Raw genomic sequence first — 18410 nt, 5'->3', positions numbered from 1 at the left:
GCATGATAAAAATAGAGCGAGAAAATGTGACAAAATGAGAAAGAGGAAGATGGTGGGTGGAGGGTGGTGGGGGTGAGATGCGGTGAGATCGCTGGTGAGAAGTGTAAAAATAAATTTTCTCTTGGTCTCAGTGGAGGAATGTTTTCTATCAAAAGTATATATTTTTTACAAAAACTCTCAGTAAAAAAAGATCTCTCATTTAAAAGGGTTGAAAAATCCATACTAATTTTTCATTTGCATCACTTTTTCTACCAAATCAATTCTCAGTTGAGAGAATTCCTTTTTTTTATTCAAAAGCCACCTTTTCGGGTGGCCTTCTAAAGCATAGTCTCAGAAGTAGGAATTCCACAAGGTTACTAAAGCTTGCATGTAAACCTTGAGAAATTGGCTTTTTTGTAGGTGAGGAAAACGAGTCTACGAACGTGATTAATTTCTTATTCAATTACGATAAAAGAACAGACAATTTGTGAAAGAAAGAATGCTTTCTTAAAAAAGTTTTCTCCGCCCTTTATCTTAGGAAAACATGACTACTTTTGTAGGGGCATGACTGTTGCAAGCATGTCAATCTAAGCACCAGGATTGCGTGCTAACTTATTTTAAATATTTAATATATAAAAAATACTCTAAGATAATTGCGATATTGTCTTTTAAATGAAAATATTGTGTTTTTATCATAAGATTTACATTATGGTTTTATTTTTTACGTATTTTAATTTTAAAATTTAAATTTGTTTTAACCCCAAGAAATGTAAAGACTTGAAAATCGCAAAAAAAAACGTAGTGAATGATTGCCATTTTAAACTTTTGCCAAACATGAGATTGTCCAAGTGGTAAATGAGTTGAGCCCGAGGATTTAGTGTTCATTCATATCGTTTACCAATCCTGAACTTAGGACTGGTTTGATGCACCGTCCCCTGCCCTCCTAAATTGGACAGCGCGGCCAGATGGGACAATGTATGAAACAACCATTGGATGTGGGAATGCATGTGCACTGAGTTCAAGGAACAACATTTTATCATTCTACCCCTGTCACGAAAAGAACAAGGATTAGGGGATGCTCTTTAAATAAAAAAAATATATAGGAGGGGACCCTAACCATCTCATTTTTTACCTCCTCTATCTTTCTCCCCCCCTTTCTTCTTTCTTCCCTTCCTTCGTTCCTCTCTCTCTCTCTTTTTCTTTTTTTTCCCTTCTTCGTTCCTCCCACTCTCTCACATATTCTTTATTCTTCATTCTGCTTCTTCTTCTTAGGTTTTTTTTTCTTTGATCTTCTTTGATTTTTTTATTTTTTAAAACCTGTAATTTTTTAGGATTATATATAAATAAAGAAAAAACATTTTTATCTTCAAGTTATAAATATGTTTCTAGCTTTTGAACTTCATTTTATTGATATTTTATATTTTTATTTACTCATTTATGGCCAATAAGGGCACAATTGGTATTTTTATATTTTTTTTGATAAATAACGATTTAAAATATTTAATTTATAATGAAAAGTATACATTTTAGTGAGTTATGATTTGTCGAGGTGTTTTCACAGTGTTTTGAACTTAACTAGATGTATTTTGGAAGTTTACAAAAGCAATTCTATCAAAGGTATTTTGGTTATAAATAATTTCAATATAATATTTTAATTAAATAAAATCATTATTTTTATAGAGTACCAAAACCACAAACTATCTAGAGTTAGAATAGTTATTTCGTGTTAGCAAAATATAAGATTTTGTTTTGAGAAAAGAATTAGATTTTTAGTATGGACCCGAAGTCCATATGGGTTTGGACCCATATGGGTCGATCCAAATTAGGGTTTTTATGAGATTTTAATAACTAAATAAAATAAAATTATTCTATTTTAATCCAGAAAATATTTGTATGTGTAATTATATGTTAGTTTTATTTTTAGGATTTATATATTATTTTAGACCCACAACCCGAATTGGAGTTTGGGGTTGATTTGGATCCAAATCAGATCTAAATAGGACCCAGGTTGGTTTTGGCACATAAGTGAGGCTGGGTGGGCCCCACTAGGGCACCCAAACCCCCTTATATTCCTCTCCTTTTCTCCCTTTGGAGTCGACACCCCCATTTCACTTTGGTTTTTTAGAAAACCATTGCCTTTCTTCTCTCACCCTAGCGGACCCACCTGGGGATTTGTGTCCTCTAGATTCTAGGGATTGATACCACCCACACTCTCCATCAACAAGCACAAATAAGTTCATCTTCTTCTTCTTTCCATCTTTTCTCTCTCTCTTTTTTAGGGATTTTTCCTTGGCCAATTTTCCTAAAATAGACATTTCTTGCGATTTATGCCATTTCAGCCTTGGGAACCATGTTCCAGCAGCGGTGCGCCCTTACACGACCCCACGAATGCCTAGAGGTGAGCTCTTTGCTTATCTTTCATTCATTTCTTGCATTTTTGGTGGCTTATCCCCTTGCCGATTTGCCTTAATGAACATTTCTTGGAATCTATGCCTCATTCTTACCATTGGGAATTATGGATAGCATCTGCACCGTCTCCATCAATGACACCTTGATCCTCATATATTTTTTCTTATTGTTGATCCATTTATCTAAGGAAATTGAGTTCCTCTTAGAAATTGTGTATTGGAAAATATGTCGCCGCTATCAAGGATGCCTGAATTTGCGTGCATAATCGAGTTCATCAACACAAATGCCTTTAGTGCCTCTTTGAAGTAACCGTGTAGAGAATACTCCGAGATCAACGTGCTCCATGAGACCACATTTCGGTCGGGCATCTCGTCAAACACCTTGAGTGCAGACTCCATGTCTCCATTTCTAGAGTGAGAAACTAAGAGGTTGGTCATCAAATTTACATCAGTTTTAGCAAAATTTTTAGTGGCATGCAGAAGACATTTCGAGAACGAAGATGGGCATCCTCTCATTCCCAACTCTCTCTCTCTCTCTCTCTCTCTCTCTCTCTCTCTCTCTCTCTCTCTCTCAGAGTCAGGGGACTGAAGCGTCAACTTTTGCTTTGAACAAGAAAAGATAATTCTTCCTCTTCCAATGTCAATATAAAGGGCACGTTTGGAAGTGAAAAAGAAAGTTTTTCCCATGCAAAGTTTTTAAAGGAAAGTTTTTGGCTTGTTTGTTTAGCATGATAAAAATAGAGTGAGAAAATGTGAAAAAAATGAGAAAGAGGAGGGTGGTAGTGACGGTGGTGGAAGTGAGATGCGGTGAGATCAGTGGTGAGAAGTGTAAAAATAAATTTTCTCTTGGTCTTATTGGAGGAATGGTTTCTATCAAAAATATATTTTTTTTAGAAAAACTCTGAGTAAAAAAATATCTCTCATTTAAAAGGGTTGAAAAATCTATACTAATTTTTCATTTGCATCATTTTTCCTACATCTTTCTAGCTTCTAAACGTGCCAATCAATTCTCAGTTGAGAGAATTCTTTTTTATCCAAAAGCACTTTTTCGGGTTGCCTTCTAAAGCACAGTCTCAAAAGTCGGAATTCCACAAGGTTACTAAAGCTTGCATGTAAACCATGAGAAATTGGCTGTTTTGTAGGTGAGGAAAACAAGTCTACGAACATGATTAATTTCTTATTCAATTACGACAAAAGAACAAACGATTTATGGAGGAAAGAATGCTTTCGTAAGAAAGTTTTCTTTGCCCTTTATCTTGGGAACACATGTCGACTACTTTTGTAGAGGCGTGACTGTTGCAAGCATGTCAATCTAATAACCAGGATTGCGTGCTAACTTCTTTTAAATATTTAATATATATAAAATACTCTAAGATAATTATAATATTGTCTTTTAAATGAAAATATTGTGTTTTTATCATAAGATTTACATTATGGTTTTATTTTTTACGTATTTAATTTTCAAATTTAAATTTGTTTTAACCCCATGAAATGTAAAAACTTGAAAATTGCACAAAAAATGGTAGTGAATGATTGCCATTTTAAACTTTTGCCAAGCATGAGATTGTCCTAATGGTAAAAGAGTTGAGCCCGAGGATTTAGTGTTCATTCATATCGTTTCCCAGCCTTGAACTTAAGGCTGGTTTGATGCACCGTCCCCTGCCCTCCTAAATTGGACAACGCGGCCAGATGAGACAATGTATGAAACAACCATTGGATGTGGGAATGCATGTCCATTGAGTTCAAGGAATGACATTTTACCATTCTACCCCTGTCACGAAAAGAACAAGGATTAGGGAAAGCTCTTTCAACAAAGAAAAATAGGAGGGGGCCCTATCCATCTCATTTTTTTTCCTCTTCTCTCTTTCTCCCCGCCTTTCTTCTTTCTTCCCTTCCTTCGTTCCTCTCTCTCTCTCTCTCTTTTTCTTTTTTTTTCCTTCTTCGTTCCTCCCACGCTCTCACATAATCTTTATTCTTCATTCTGCTTCTTCTTCTTAGGGTTTTTTTTTATTAGGGTTTTGATTTTTCTTTGATCTTCTTTGATTTTTTATTTTTTGTGTAAAACCTATAATTTTTTAGGATTATATATAAATAAAGAAAAACCATTTTTATCTTCAAGTTATAAATGTATTTCTAGCTTTTGAACTTCATTTTATTGATATTTTACATTTTTATTTACTCGTTTATTGCCAACAAGGGCACAATTGGTATTTTTTTTGATAAATAACTATTTAAAATATTTAATTTATAATGAAAAGTATACGTTTTAGTGAGTTATGATTTATCGAGGTGTTTTCACAGTGTTTTGAACTTAACTAGATGTATTTTGGAAGTTTACAAAAGAAATTCTATCAAAGGTATTTTGGTTATAAATAATTTCAATATAATATTTTAATTAAATAAAATCATTATTTTTAGAGAGTACAAAAACCATCAACTATCTAGAGTTAGAATAGTTATTTCGTGTTAGCAAAATATAAAATTTTATTTTGAGAAAAGAATTAGATTTTTAGTATGGACCCAAAGTCCATATGGGTCGATCCAAATTAGGGTTTTTATGAGATTTTAGTAACTAAATAAAATAAAATTATTCTATTTTAATCCAGAAAATATATGTATGTGTAATTATATGTTAGTTTTATTTTTAGGATTTATATATTATTTTACACCCATAAACCGAATTGGAGTTTTGGGTTGATTTGGATCCAAATCAGATCTAAATAGGACCCAGGTTGGTTTTGGCACATAAGTGAGGCTAGGTGGGGCCCACTAGGGCACCCCAACCCTCTATATTCCTCTCTTTTTCTCCCTTTGGAGTCGACACCCCCATTTCACTTTGGTTTCTTAGAAAACCATTTTCCTTCTTCTCTCACCCTAGCCATCCCACCTAGGGATTTGTGTCCTCTAGATTCTAGGGATTGATACCACCCACACTTTCCATTGACAAGCATAGGTGAGTTCATCTCCTTTTTCTTCTCATCCTTTCTCTTTTTTTAGGGATTTTTCCTTGGCCAATTTTCCTAAAATAGATATTTCTTGGGATTTATGTCATTTCAGCCTTGGGAACCATGTCCCAGCAGCGATGTGCCCTTACACGACCCCATGAATGCCTAGAGGTGAGCTATTTGCTTCTTTTTTATTCATTTCTTGCATTTTTTGCGGCTTATCCTCTTTTTGATTTGCCTTAATGGAGATTTCTTGGAATCTGTGCCTCATTCTCAGCATTGGGAATTATGCATAGCAGAAACTATACTAATTTTTGTTATGCCATCACCATCTGCACCATCTCCATCATTGACACCTTGATCCTCGTCTCTTTTTTCTTATTGTTGATCAATTTCTCCAAGGAAATCAAGTTCCTCTTAGAAATTGAGTATTGGAAAATGTGCAGCCACTGTTGAAGATGCCTGAATTTGCATGCAGAATAGAGGAGACACCCAGCATAGTCGTTCAGCCTTGCAACTATTGTTTTTGGTATTGCTTAGATCAATCCTTGCAAAATTAACTTACTCGATTTTTGAATTTCGTTAGTTTTTGTGCAAAAAGACATTCTGCCACTCCTCATTATTTATATAGCATTGTAGTGATGTCCGACAGTGACAGAACACCCCAGCTGAACCCATTTGTTGTGTTTCTACTTGGTGTTACACACACATGTGAAGTGTTCGGTGAATTGCCAAAGAGGTAATTCGGTATGGCGTTCTCGACCCCTCAGATTTTTGTGTTTCGTTACACTTATATTTCAGATCTACAAAGGTGGGATTGCTAAATTAAACCCATAGAATGCATAATTAGGTTTGGTATCGAACTAGTATGTTTTTATCATTATGTTGCATGATTCGTGTATCATAGTATAATGTTTAGCGAATTAGGTTTTGAGATGCCTAATTAGTTGATTATGCCATTATTTAATTATTTAATTATTTAATGAGCATATAATTAGCATGATTAAATTAATTTATTTAATTATATAATACATGCTTATAATTTTAAAAATCTATTTTATGCATTGGGAATTGTGTCGCATGCCAAGTTTTCGATAAAATGCCCAAGAGAGCAAAATTTTCAAATTTAGAAGTAGTTTTGAATGAGGTTTCAAATAGAAATCATTGGTCAAAAATTAGAAAAAAAATAAAGCAAAAATAGCAAATTCTACCTTTTTTGTAGTCAATGCATGCAGAGCGTGGTCTACATACATTTACAACAGTAAGTTGAAACTCCCATTTAAGAGTAAAGGTTGTGTTGCCCATTTCAGCCCATCCATTTAATGGATTCAAAAGAAAAGTATTAAAAAATAGATAGTCAAAGGAAATGATTGATGGGGGGGGTGGCATTTTTGCTTTTGAGAGGAGGAGAGGAGGGGGACGTCCAACCTCTCTCTCTCTCTCTCTCGCGCGCGCGCACGCCCTCTCCCTCATGCACTCACGGTTTTGGGCATTGAAGTATTTCTTTGGGGTGGCGTCGCTCTTCAAGTAATCAAACTTGTTGGTGCAACTGAGGAGGTTAGCCAGCTAAAAACCGATTTTGGTGGAGTTTTTGGAGAGCACTCAGCCTATGGGAGAAGGCCAAGTTGACATGAGTAGGTCAGCTCTCCCGTCTCCATTTTTTTCTTACATTCTCTCATTTTTATTAGATCATTTTCTAATTTTTCCTTATTTATTTCATTGTATTTTTGTACGGGACAATTTTAAGGAGGAGAACCATTGAGGAGTCACGCTAGAAGGTGTGTCTAGCAGTGCCTAGGGACTGTGCCTGTTGGATTTTGTGAACAAAGGTAGGTACCCGACCCCCACTTTGCATTAGTGGCATGAGTAGACGCGTTTTGAGTGGTCGGTGTTTGTCTCATTGTTGGTTGGGAAACTATGTGTGAATCTATAGTTTTGTTTCTATTTGAATAAAAAAAAAATTATATATATATATATATATATATATATATATATATATATATATATATATATATATATATATATATATATAACAATGATAAAATAACATAATATCATGTGTGTTGCTGTTGTTCACACATTTGCAATTTTTGTACTGTTTCCCTAGTTCAGAAAAAAAAAATGAATGACCATATATATATATATATATATATATATATATATATATATATATATATATATATATATATATATATATATATATATGCATGTCTGGGATTTGCATTAAAACATAAATAAATTTTTTAAGGAAACCCCATTGTTAGTGTTTTGGTCATAACTCTTTGATCCAAAGTAAAAAAATTTAGTGTTTCAGATTGTTAAAAAGCTATCAAACACCTCGATGAATTTTGTGTTTGCACTTTTCCAAATTTCGGCGTTGTCTCTGTTAAAAATGTCCCCGAACACTAAGAACAGTCACTCGAGTGACTGAATCCTGTCTAAGGAAAACTACTATGAGTATTTTGGTCATATCTCCTTGGTCCAAAATAAAAAAATTTCATGTTTTGGCTCGTTGAAAAGCTATCGAATAACCTGGTAATCTTTGTGTTTTAATGTTTTCCGTATTCCAGAGTCATCACAATAAAAAATATCCTAGAACAGTAAGGACAGTCACTCAGGTGACTAAATACTGTCTAAGAAAAAAGCACTGTCAGTATTTTAGTAATAACTCTTTGGTCAACAGTCAAAAAAATTTGTTTTATCTCGTTAAAAAGATGTTGAATACCTCGATAATTTTTGTGTTTTATAATTTTTTAAATTTTGGGGTTCTCACTGTCAAAAACATCCCAGAATATTTATATTTATGATTTTATTCTCTTTTTGGATTTTATTTAATTGAACATAATAAATATCAATTTCAATATGTTGATCATATAAATCACACATCCAATATAATCTGAAAATATAAATCATGTTTTTTACGAACTATGATCAAGAAACAAGGTTTTTCATAAATCATTTTTGATAAAATCATGTTTTGGGGTTCCGTAAACCTCCAAAAACACTAGATATTGATTTGAGCGCATGGTTTGAACTTATATCATCTCTATTATATGTCTGAACCTATACTCCAACATATGGATTCACCCTTGGTGCTACGTACATGCACACATGTTGAAGGTTCCCTACCTGAAATCACGTAGACAAAAAAATCATCAAACGTTCAATGTAGATGTGTAGCTTCACCACCAATGGATGTATAACCCCACCTCTAATCATCAGATGTTCAAATCCCGTGGGATTCACTCACTGCATAAGCCAAAGCTTGACGACTCCCTAAAGTTGAGGGGTAAGCACTCGGAGTTTTACACCGACATGGACAGAGACTGTAAATACGTCAGGCTAAGCCATCGCAGCTAGGTCTCTGCGGCCGGGGCGGTTTCTTTGAGTAAAAAAAGGACATGCACTCAACAATCCAGATACTAAACTCTTGATGCCCTTGAACTTAAATGCCATGAGCCCACCCACCTTCATGTGCAGAGCCATTGTGGGCAAAAGGTGACCCGACCTGAACCTGAATACCCATTGAATAGGGCTGTCAATGTGTTGGGTTTATGCCCGGTAGCTGACCCGACCTGAACCCAAATACCCATTGAGTTTGGAATGCAATTTTGCTTGGATATCCGACTCCATTATGCAGAACCGAGTATTTTATATGTATTTTTTTGTATAAATATATATTTTAAACACCTTTCAAACTATATGGCTTAGGTTTGGGATTCATTTTCTTTTCCTGACATAATCCAGGTCAGGAACCTGAACCCAATTGATTGTTATTTAGATAGTTAGGGCAAACCCTGATCAGACAGAGACCTGACCCATTGACATCCCTAGGGTTTTAGGTAACCTACCAAGAATACATTAACTCAATTCAGAACCAGTTAAAATCTCATATGGTGGTTTAGTTGGTTGTTTTGGTGATTGATGGTCCCTGGCCAACCAAACTCGATACTGTGAGTAGGGACACCTAAACCAAGACCTGCCCTTGTTCTAGTCCTATGCCTTCCTATTAGTTAAAGGAAAAAGATAAAAAAAAAACCTAATTAAAAGCATCATTGAAGAGGGCATATAGTAAGGTGACAACTCCTTGTTACGTTAGAACATGAAAAGCTTATAAATAGAACTTTTAATTTGTTTTTTTTTGAAATGTAGACAACAAAAGCCTTCTATTTGTATTGGAACTTAATGGCTTTCATGCAAAACCTTACCATTGCTGATTGAAATATAGACTAAAACTGGGCAATATGTTTCCCTGCCAAGTTACCCAGTTTGGTTAAGAGCCCTATTTAGAAAACTAGTTTTTCACTGAGATTCAGCCTCTTGTCGCATAGATTCGTTTATCACACACACACATATATATATATATATATATATATATATATATATATATATATATATATATATATATATATATATATATATATATATATATATATATATATATATATATATATATAAACATGTAAGTGGAGTTTCTAATGACCCTACTTAGGGTGAGCGTTCGGAGGCTCCTGATGATCACATGTTCGACTTTCTTTAGAGTCGAACCTGCCACAAGTATGAAGCAGCGCTATAGGGCCGATCCACTCTCTTGGGATTATGACCCTAAGGTGGAAACAATTAGTGCTTGATCCTGGTGGATTCCATTATGCTCCAATATAATTTCATTTGTAAGAAATGTTTGTAGAGAATCTTATTTAAGAGTTGCCCACTTTGTTACACCATTAGGTTCTACTTAAGATTATTGGGTTTCTTCCAACTAGAGCCTGTGGGGTTGTCCAATCCCTCCTTGAATGAGCTTAAAGTGTACCATACATGATAAGTATAAGGAAAAGTATGTAGGGCATCAGTTGATTAGCCTTGAACAAGTAAAGTAGGCACACCAACCTCCACGCTTCCTTGACATACAAAAATCATGAGAACCATTTCTTGAATAATGGGTGTCACATGAATTTTTCTTTTATCCTGATAATCTATAATAAGAAATGGATTTTATGATTTGACAATATTATAGACAAACTGCATGGTAGCATTCCTTGGTTTGGCTGAGGCTAGAGAAATATGTCAAACATGACCACTTATTTTTTTCTTGACAATTTTACCCTTTTGTCACCTAAAAAAATTAGGTGCCTTAATCAAACCACTTGTCTAAGTTGCCGTCTGAAAAAATCAGGCAACAAGTAAGTGTCGCCTAGAAAAAAAGTAAGTGCCGCCTAGAAAAAAAGTAAGTGCCATGCAAGTTTTCGCCTGAAAAAATCAGCTGCCGTTTAAGTTGTCTCCTGAAAATTCAATGGCCTGAAGTTTTAGGTGGTAAAAGGGCAAAAGTGTCAAGTAAATTGGTCATATTTGTTGTATTTTCCAGCTTATGGATAGTAATGATATTTTTAATAAAAGCAAGGTCCATCTACGACATTGACTGAAAATCTAAAACTGTTATGTAATATATATATAATCCTTTGTCTTTTTTAGGCTAGCTCTCATTATTTTTCAATATATTACATCGATAATCTTAATTAAAAACTTCTTTGAGCATTAATTTGAATTACTTCCGTAGAAATACCTCTAACCCAACACTGTTGGGTTTTTAACAATTTACAGAAAGACATCTAGGTTACTATACTATTTGTAAAAAGCTGCCCTTGATTATTACATTTAACTGCCTTTTTTTTCATGTATGTTGTTTAATAAATGGAACACTTGTTCTGAAAATAATTAAGTTGACCCTTATTTAGTCAAACCAAAAGGCTAAAATAAGCTCACTATTGATAAATTTAGTTTTTAATGAAAGAGCCTAAGTTGAGTTATTTTCAATGTTGTCAATATCGATACGGGCCCTGTATCGTTTGGCCAACCATTCAGGTGAATCAGTTGATGCCCATACTCAAGTGAATCGTTTTGAGTTGGCCAAAAAATAATTAACAAATATTATGTCAATCAGAACGTAACACTTGTTAAAGCCATTAAAATAATATTAAAAAATAATTTTAAGTATTTTTTTTACATTTATTAAAAATAGCCTATTCAAAAGTTTATGGATTTGATACCAAGAAACTAAATGGATAGGAGTAGGGCAGCTCAAGACAAGTTGAGGCCCTAAGCATATTTTAATGGAGGCCCATATTTTTTCATATATACTTTTTTCATTGGAGGCCCTCAGCATGTGATATATATATTCATTTGAAGCCCTACACTACAAGAAACCTGTGGATTAGCGACGACCTACATTCGTCGCTAATCTGACATTAATTCATCGCTAAACAGTTTAGTGATAGATTAACGTCAGATTAACGACGAAAACATTTCATCACAAATTTTTCGACGCTAAGTAGTGCCAAAACTTATCCGCCGCTACTTTCGTCGCTAATTTGTGACGGATTAACGACGAACATGATCCATCGCGAGTCCTTTGTTATTTTAAATTAGCGATGGATAATATCTGTCACTAATCCGTCGTTAAATTTAAAAATAAAATAAAATAAAATAAAATAAAATTTACTCTGTCAGCGCATTCTCTGGCAGTGAGCAATTGTTTTTGCATAGAACCGGCGCATTCCAGCATCGGGACGCTCTTCCGCAGCGAGCCAGTCATGGCAGACGCAGACGGGAGTTGATCTTCGGGGGCTGATGCCATTGAAGAGGCCGATCCCCACAGAGGAGGAGACACGGATGGGCCTGAGCACGAGCTTGGCGAGCCTCGCACGGAGGCCCACAACGGAGATGAGGAGGAAGAGCAGGTCCTCGACGAAGACGGCGGCCAGGGCGCTCTTGTAGGGGATGTTACCGAAGTCGTGGAACTTGACGACGGTGTAGGCGAAGTAGGCGTTGGTGCCCATGCCAGGTGTGAGGGTTCCCATGATGAGGCAGCCGACGAGCGACGAAGCGACGGTGGCGACGATGAGGTCCTTCCTTATGCGGTCAAGGCAGACGGCGTAGCCAGGATTGACGGGAGAGAACTTGCAGGAGGCGTCAGGCTGGACGACGACGCGGAGCATGGAGGTGCCGTTGGTGCCCGAGCAGAAGGAGACGAGGATGGTTTAAATCGAACGGGGGAGGGAAAAATGGAGGGAGGAAAAATTTTGAGCGGGGAGAGGAAAAATTTCGCGCCTCAGATGGGACGGTTTAAATAAAAAATTAGCGAGGGAATTTTTTCGTCGCTAATTAGCATTTTTTTGTAGTGTTTTGGCGACGGAAAAATATTGTCGCTAATTAGCGACGGATTTAGCGACAGAGATATGTTCGTCGCTAATTTTACAAATATTTCAAATGTTAGTGACAAATAGTTTTCTCTCGTTAATCTGTTGTAAATTTGCGATGAAAAAAATCTGTCGCAAATTACCGTCGCTAATTAGCATTTTTTTGTAGTGCTAGGCAGTGGCCTCAAATCTCAAAGAGGTCAACCGGTCCTAGATACGAGAAGTTATTCATGAAGCGAAAGTGGGAAAGCCATCACTGAAAAGTAATATAAAGCGGGAAGCGAGATACGATTGTGAAGCAATACAAAGCACTGGTGAAAGTAGGGTTGTCAATGGGTTAGATTTGTATCGAGAGTACCCAACTTGACCTGAACCTGAATTCTCGGGTAGGGGCATGCAAAATGCCGACCTGGATAATAATATTCGGGGTAACCTTAAACCCGACTCGAGCAATATGCAGGCCAGATTTGGGTCATGATTTTTGCCAGGTACCTTACACGACCCATTTTTTTGCATGGGTACTTGACTCGATCGGAGTATTTGACGTGTATTTTTAATAAAAAATTTCTAAAATTTTGTAGGTATGGGTTTGGGATTCCATTTTCATGACCGAGCAAAATCCGAACCTAATCATTAATTATATGATCGGGTCTGGGTCGACCCTGTCCTCACGTGTGGAATATCACAGGTGGAAGAAAATAAGAATGGCATAAACACAAGTATAAAACACTATAAACCAACGTGCAAGCTTGTTATAAAAAAAATGTTACTTTTTAATAAAAAAAACATAGCAAGTGAGAAGTGATAAGGAAACAAGGAAGAAACATTAACAAAGTTAAAGAGAATCAATTTGGGAGATGAGGAGGAAGCAGACTTCTCAAATGGGAATCGAGTTTTCCAAAGCTTTTCCAACTTTTTGAGAATCTAAAAGTTTTTCGGTTCCAAAGCAAGCTTCCCTACGTAGCAAGAAGTTTTCACTAACTATGGATGAACTTAACCAATGAGCAACAAGAGAGAAGAGGGACTAATTTTTCTTAAAATGAGCAGAGTTTAATTAGTCCATAGTTACCGAAAGTGCCTCATTAAAGGGGAAAAGTGCCACGCTTCCCTCAAAAGGAAAAAGCATGGGGAAGCTCGCTTTTCATTTATGAAAAGCACGCTTCTCACTCACTTCCCAAATTGCTTTCCTGTTGCATCTCTTTTGTTTCCCACTAGTTTTCTCATTGCTTCCACCTTGTTTGCCCAAGTTTTTTTTGTTATGTTTTCTTATATTATTATTTATTTTTTATTTTTCTCTAGCTTCCCAAAGATTTTGCTTTATTTCCCTTTTGTTTCATTCACGTTTCCTTTCTCGTTTCCCACATGCTTCCACAATCACTTCCGTACAGAGCTTTTTTTAAGGGAACTTATGTATAGGCGCTTAACTTGTGACAAAATTACGTTTAAGCATCTATATATATATATTTTTTTAAGATAGTGCCTCTCTTTTGAAAGAATTGCTCATATGACCCACCTTAAATTACTTTTTCTATCACTTCAGTATTTGACTCTTTAAAATGACACTTTGACCATTTCTTTTCATGAAATTATTAAATGTCATTTTTTGTAGTTGAAGTACGGTTAAGGCTAAATAAGCAACATCAGCAAAAAAAAAAAAGTGACAGGCTGTCGGTCATTCGAGCAATTTCCTGGAGAGATAGGTAATTTGATTGAACGGCTCTGAATCTAATTTAAATGTACATTTTAGATATTTCTTAAAGGATCCATATCTCGAAAAACATGTTGGAGTTGGATCAGACCATATCCAATCCATTTGCAGTCACCTTTAGAGCCCGGGGTTCTAAAGATCAGAGGGGTATCTCTCATCCAATCAGAAACCTCATAATAATATTTCTTCTCTACTTCCTTTTTTAATATCAAGAATTTATGATACTTAATATGAGATCGAGCATTGATTGCCGATCCGGTCAGGGGTCCATTTGATTCCTTTCATTCATAGAGATGAATGACATCAAACCGTCAAGGTTTTTCCTTGTGTTTCAACATGCGATAGATGCTCTTCATCATGAACATGAACTGCTCTGAAAATTTTGTGGGGCTCATCTGACAGACTGACACATAAGCAAGCTGCCTGTGCTGTTGTTTCATGTAGGAATGGCAGTGGACCAAGCAAAAATGGAGCTCGGGTTGGCTCACCTTGTTTGGACCGGGGACGGAGAACATGAAATGGGGATGGAGGCGGGGATGAAGGTTAAAATCAAAGCTCGTGCGAAGTTGGACTTATGCTTTCTCCCACCCTGCTCCGTCCCCGATTTTAGTTGGTAAAATAACTAAAATACCTTTAGGGATGACAATGGATAGTCGAGAAACCGGCTCCGCCTCACCCCGTTTTGACCGAGGATGGAGGATATGAAATGGGGATGGAGGTTAAAATCAAAACCCATGTGGGGATGAAGGCGGGGATGTTGGGAAGAATTTTGAGACGGGGTAGGAATGTAGGGGTGAAGACCTTGTCCCCCGCCTCTACCCCGAGTCCACTACCATCCCTAATTTCATGCAATGTTATCAGTATCGGTATTGGCCATGTATCGTTTGGCCAATGATTCAGGTGAATCGGGCCGATACCGATACTCAAGTAAATCGTTTTGAATCTGGGAAAAATAATTAAAAAATATTATGCTGCAATCAGAACGTGACACATGTTAAAGTCATTAAAATAATATTAAAAAATAATTTTGTGCCCCTTTTTTTTTTTAAATTTAGCTCAGCGAGCTTTTCTATATTTGGTACTGACAAAAGTAGCATAATAACAAATAATGTGGTCATTCAAAAAATATAGCATGAAAAGAACCATATTAATGAAAGTATATAATACTCTGATACAAGAAAATATCATGTAAGCAAGGCCGGCCTCTTTGATATTCGAGGCCACCGCCTAGAGCCTCCAATTTTGAAGGGGCCTCCAACGAATTAGTAGTTTTGACAAAAAACAGAAAAGAAAAACAGTTGGCAAAGCAGAAAATTGAGGGCACAATGCAGGTAAAGTAATTATAAATAGTAAGGCAATAGTTAAGTAGTTATATAAAGATATGAATGGTAAAATCTTGAATAATATAATATAAAATAATTATCGAAAATAGTCATTAGAAATTGCAATGGCAACTCTCCAAACATGATTACCAAAGTTTTAGCTAAATGTCCTTGGTGACAAGCATAGACATGCATATATATTTGGTCACTAACTCGTACTGTTAATGTTTGTTATATTTTTAGTAATTTCTATTTTTATTGCATCTCAATAAAAAAAGCTCTTATAAATAGTAAAAATATAAAAAAATGGTTAAAAATAAAAAATTATGCCCCATTTTTTAAAACTTTTTCAGACTTGCAAGTCAAACCCGCATCCCCTATCATCGAGTCCATGAATCTTTGTGTGTGTGTGTGAGTGAGAGAGAGGTGGGAGGTAGAATCTTAAATAATATAGGTAAACTAATTATCTAGTTAGGAAATTGTGAGAAGATATTATGTATACTCTAGAGTACCATACTTTTTATATAAAATTCATAGGTTCAAGTTTTATTTCATCAACTTGACCCCATAGATGCAGTTAGCATAGTCCATTAATTAGTAGGGATTATACCTTAAGTAATTTTGATGTAAAGACATGATTTTCTCAATCATGAAATCTTTGCACATTGTGGACCATTAAATTTTGAAGCATTTAAAAAAGCGCTTTATACAATAATATCAGATGATCTAAAATGCTTTTTGAACAGACAGATCATATGAATGACATCTGTAGGGCTTGACCCATAAAAAAAAAATGAAAGGATATGGTACACTTGAAGGTAGCCAATATTTTCCCAGCAATTACAATCCTAAATATCTAGAGATGACCACTAATAAATAAATAAATAAATATATATATATATATAGAGAGAGAGAGAGAGAGGTTTTAAAAATTATAAATGACAACTCTAAGAACAACTATGTCACAAGAAAGATTAAGTGGATTAGCGATGCTATCAAGACACAATGACAAAGCTTGACTATAAAGATCTAAACAATACATTTGCATCATTAAAAGCAAAAAAATATGGATTTTAGATAATATTTTTTAAATTATTTTATGTTTTTTTGCTGTAGCGTGATGAATATATAAAAACCCAATTAGTAAATATGAAGGACATTAAGAATTTTTGAAAAGAAAAGTAAAACACCTTTAATAAAATAATAAAATTTTTATGTACAATGAAAACAAAATTAGGGGCTCATTTGGAAGCTTCGCCTAGAGACTCAACTTCTCTTGAGCCACCCCTGCCTGTAAGTACTATTTCTACATTACCATGAAAGCAACAAGATATACAAGAAACCGAGAACATTATTAAGCGAATAAAGGGCCAAAACTTTTTAATCAGGAATGTTTTACAACTTGAAAGATTTATGCAAATGATTTGATCTTATAACCTCCCGATTACAGTGACTTACAATCAATAAAGTTTCGTCCAAGCACATTTAATCACAAAACACTCATTAACTATTTAAACAAGTTTAATAAAAAAACAGATCGATCTTTAAGCTAATCATTTCACTACAAGAAAAATGTTAATTAGCGACGGAAATTTGGGACGGATTTTTTTCGTCGCAAATTTGCGACGAATTAGCGGGCGAAAACTATTTGTCGCTAACATTTGAAATATTTGCAAAATTAGTGATGAAAATATCTCCATCGCTAAATCCGTCGCTAATTAGCGATGAATTAGCGACAATATTTTTTCATCGCCAAAACACTACAAAAAATGTTAATTAGCGACGAAATTAGCGAGAAAATTTTTTTGTCCCTAATTTGTTCGCTAATTAGCGACGGATTAGGGACAGAAAATTTTTTTCGCTAATTCCGTCGCTAATTTTCGATTTAAACCGTCCCACCTGAGGCGCAAAATTTTTCCTCCCCCCGTTTGAAATTGTTCCTCCCTCTGTTTTTCCCTCCCCCCGTTCAATTTAAATCATCCCCACCTGAGGCGCTTCTCAGGACGCCAAAAGCCCCGCCCTTCCTCTGACGACACACATCAACCTCTCGCACCACGGAGGGCAGTTGGAAGAGGGCGTTGAGCCGGCTGAACCACGACGTGGGCAGGAGCAGGGTGGGCCGCTACTTCAATCTCGAGGAGTGCAGGTCCAGCTTCACCACCGAGATCAAGGCGGGGATGGCCACGTTCCTCACCATGGCCTACATCATCATCGTTAATGCCAGCATCCTTACCGACTCCGGTGGGCCCTGCTCTGTCTCAGATTATGTGCCGCTCTGCAGCGATCCCTCCATCTCCGTCTCCTCCTGCTCGGGCACCAACGACACCTCCATTCTTCGCATCGTTGTCCAGCCCGATGCCTCCTGCAAGTTCTCCCCCGTCAACCCTGGCTATGCCGCCTGCCATGACCGCTCCTCTCGGCGGTGCCCCTCGCTAGTCTCCACCACCCGTCCTGCCTCTCCCTCACCGGATCCCATCTCCACTACGACTCCTTCTCCCATCGTGACTGGCTCGCTGCGGAAGAGCGTCCCGACGTCGGAACGTGTCGATTCTGTGAAAATAATTGCTCCCTATCGGAGAACGCGCAGGCAACGAGCAATTTTTTTTATTTTTTTTTTAAATTTAACGATGGATTAGCGACGGATATTATCCATCGCTAATTTAAAATAGCGAAGGACTCGCGATGAATCATATCTGTCGCTAATCCATCGCAAATTAGCGACGAAATTAGCGGCGGATAAGTTCTTGCACTACTTAGCATCGAAAAATTCGTGATGAAAGTTATCCGTCGCTAATCCGATGTTAATCCGTCACTAAACAGTTTAGCGATGGATTAGCTTCGGATTAGCGACGAAT

Source organism: Nuphar pumila, chromosome 16, assembly GCF_984573655.1.
Source record: "Nuphar pumila chromosome 16, dmNupPumi1.hap1.1, whole genome shotgun sequence".
NCBI classification, from domain to species: domain Eukaryota; kingdom Viridiplantae; phylum Streptophyta; class Magnoliopsida; order Nymphaeales; family Nymphaeaceae; genus Nuphar; species Nuphar pumila.
This window is presented reverse-complemented; position numbering follows the sequence as displayed.